A 3,878-nucleotide genomic window follows, 5' to 3' on the forward strand; every position below is an offset into this window, starting at 1 on the left:
TTTTTTTTTAAAAAAGTTATCAAGCTCTTAAAAAATCACCCGATAGTACCCCTTAGTTTTCTAAAATTAGCTGCCGAGCGGTAAAGTATTGTTGTAAATTGGCATTTTATGAGCAACCTAGTACTTACTACAATATATACATATATGTATATAACTGAAGTTTAACACCTCAAAATATTTTTGGTAAACCTGACTGTGTATAGCATAAACTATAGATATAGAAATGTGCAATCTTTAAATATATTATACCATATAAAATAAGGTGTAGCAGGGAACGGGCATGAATTTTTTATCCGACCAAGAACTGTCAACTAGCCCCAGCATTTCTCCAAATTACTTAAGTGCATTTTATTTTATCTGTTATTTTGAAGTCTTAAAACCTATTTTTTTTTAAATTGTTACTATAATACTATATTTTGATTTTTGCATCTCGCACAGGGTTACTATAGCCCAGTATACTTACTTATATATTTTTGTTTTTCTTTCTTTTATTTTGTTTTTAGACATGTGTCTATGTGCTCATATACTCGTACATATGTATATGTCTATATGTTTTTAGACAAATAATTTCATTATTTTGCTTTCGCTAAGATCTGGTCAATTAAATTGTGAATCATCAGATTGTTTATGGCTGATGCATAATATCAAGAATATTAACCTCCTGTCAGTCTGTGTCAATTTCATGGTGGCGGCAATAATTTCGAAAATAATGAAAATAGAAATTATACGCTGTGACGTCATATGCACCCACGCTTTTGTATGTTGTAAGTACAGGAGTGTGGTGGTGGGAGAGGGGGCATACATCAGTAATCCAATAAGAGAATTTTCAAAATTCTATTTCAGTAGTGAAGGAAGTTTTCTGAAACTTTTGTACTATTTTTTTAACGAGTTAAGATAATAGATATTAATATCATAATAGTATTGCAAAAGCTGCTTTCATTAACACTACGAGAAGTAAACATCAAGTATCTAACATCAGGAAATGTCTGACAAAGCAAAGGATTCATATTCAACTATCTAAGCGCCATCGCGGTTTTGTTGTCAGTCACAGGATCTAAAATATTCTTAAGTTTCGATCTTTATCTTGCTTAACTATTAAATCGCGGAGGTGGCAGTTCAAATAATAATAATAGAGCTAGTAGGAATATACTGCAATACGTCTTATCTATTACGGAGTTGACGTAACGGGTGATCTTAGTAGAGGTACTTTTTTCAATACCTTTTTTTGACAGATCATTCGTGGATCGTGTTAAGCTGTCATATATTTTTTTTTTGTATGGCATTTCATCATGGAGAAACTTACGCCTGAAGAATGTTTACAAATCATTGACAACTTAAAATCAACATAATCGGTCTATTGATCGTACTGTTCGCAACATCATCCATCTTGAGACCCAGCATTTATAATTGGTTAATATTCGATAGAATAGACCGCGTTCACCACGCGGTGACGGAAATATAGCAGCCATAACCGAGTGTACACGAATACCGTGGAGAGACGATTTGGCGCCGTTCGAAGCACTTGGCTCATTTTACGTCGAGCTCTTAAATTAAAAGCGTACAAAATATTATACAACTTGTGCAAGAACTGGAGCCGCTCGACCTTCTCAAGCGACACCGCTTCGCCCTATTGGCTTTTGAAAAGTTCTAAAAAGATTCGACTTTTTCGAACCAAATTTTGTGCAGTGACGAGGGCAACCTCGTCAAGAAGATCCTAAAAAGATTCAAGAGCTGCCATTTCATCCACAAAAATGAAGGTTTTGCTTTTTACTGTCGGTGAAAACGTCCCCGTCAATGGGGAATATTATCGGCGACATTTGATTTCAACAAGACGGCGTCACTTCCCACCCTTCGCATCACCACCAAGATCGTATGATAAAACATAGCTAAGCTTTATCCTGAGAGAATATAGAAAGTCTAAACTCTATGCGGACAATCCCACTTCGATTCAGGTCTTCGAGTAAAACATAACGCGTGTCAGTTAACAGTCGAAATGCTCGAACGGATCATCGAAAATTGGACTCAACGGATGGACCATCTGAGACATAGCTGCAGCCAACATTTAAAAGAGATAATCTTCAAAAAAAAATAAAGAACAAAGAATGCTGTTTCCTATGATAATAAACATTAACTTTAAAATATCTGTGTTTTTTCTTAAAGAAAAAAGTGGGGAACCTCAAAATGGATCACCCTTTAGTATTAACATGGCCATCTTCTATTCAACGGATCCCTTACCAACAATTTGATGTATGTTAGAAAAGGTTACCCAATTCAGTTCATTGGTACATTAGCTTGTTATTCTATTGTTATTGCATTATACCAGTCTATTGCATTTATACCGGTTGTTTTGTTCGATTCACATCCTTTCAACGTCTATACAATCAAATATAATTGTTAGTCTATTGCATTTATACCAGTTGCTTGTTCGATTGACTATGCTGTTATTCGGTTTGTACCAATTCTTTACATAATTCGCAAACCTGCAAATTCAATCCAGTCGATGTTTTTTTTGTTTTAATTAGGATATTATACCATTTACGAAATAGATTATGCGAGTTGCAGAAGGCTTGCCCGACTTTGGCTGCAGGGTATGAACACACACATACAACCAAGTATGCAAGCAGATTTCAAATGTTATCCACAACAAAGCGTTTTTAAACTTCAAACTTACGTTTCGATTGCATGATTTTAGGCGCAAAAAAATTAAATAGGTACACACATATACACATATAAGTATGTGTTTGCAATTGCATTATTAATTAAATAAAAAAGCGCATTAAAAATTAACCAAACAAAAACAAACAAAAACAAAAAAAAACAAGAAGAAAAAACTGTTGCTTTTGTGAATATTTTAGTAGCATTTCAATGTATAATTTCTAATACTTTCCTTTGAGCATGCAAATCCATCGTAATTACTCCTTTGCTATTTCGACGTAACAGGGATATAGACATTCATACATACATACATAAGCACATCGTTAATCACGGTAAGTGATATTCACGACATGATTTTGTACATTTAGCAGGAAGTTCAGGAATTTACTTAAAGCTGGAAATAATTATAAAATTACCGAGTCAAGGGAATATAAAAAAAATATGTATATTTTTTTAGACTCTTGATAACTTTTTTTTACTTTTGATTGAAAAAACATAGTTTCCTATTCTTTTCTAATTTTGCTCTTTTTACCATTTTTCTAACTAATTTTTCCGATTTTTGGTAAAAAAAATATTTCGTTTGGTCATTTTCTGATATAAAAAACACTTTTGGAATTATCTCAAATTTTTTTGTTCTCTGAGGGGGATATTTTTTGTTTTTTCTTTTTTTAGCCATTCTTCTAACTTTTATGTTTTATGGTACAAAATAAACATATTTCGTTTTGGTAATTCTTTGATAAAAGAAAAAGTCTAATTTTTTTGTTGTTTTGTTTTTTAGAGCGGATATTTTCTGGTTTTTCACTTCTAATTTATCTGCTTTTCGGTAAAAAGAAAAAAACAATATTATGTTTTGGTAATTTTCTGATAAAAAAAAATATTTTTCTGTATTCCGTCTGATTTTTTTGTGCTGTTTTTTTAAGAAGAGGACATTTTCTTGTTTTTCTATTTTTTAGCCATTCCTCTAACAAAAATTTTCGAATTTTGGTAAAACCAAATTATTTTTTTGGTTTTTACTGATTTTTGATTTAAAAAAATTCTGATCCTTTTCTGATTTTCTATACAGTTGTTTCCCATTCTTCTAATTATTTGTGCTGCAAAATTCTATCTCCGTCTGATTTTTAATAAAAAGAAAAAAATATTTTTTATATTTTTTGATTTTTTTTTAAGACAGGACGATGTTTTCTTTTGTTGTGAATTTTTTCTCTTTTTTAGCATACTTCTAG

This window comes from Bactrocera latifrons, unplaced genomic scaffold (genome assembly GCF_001853355.1).
Source record: "Bactrocera latifrons isolate USDA-ARS-PBARC rearing strain unplaced genomic scaffold, ASM185335v1 scaffold_71, whole genome shotgun sequence".
Classification (NCBI taxonomy): domain Eukaryota; kingdom Metazoa; phylum Arthropoda; class Insecta; order Diptera; family Tephritidae; genus Bactrocera; species Bactrocera latifrons.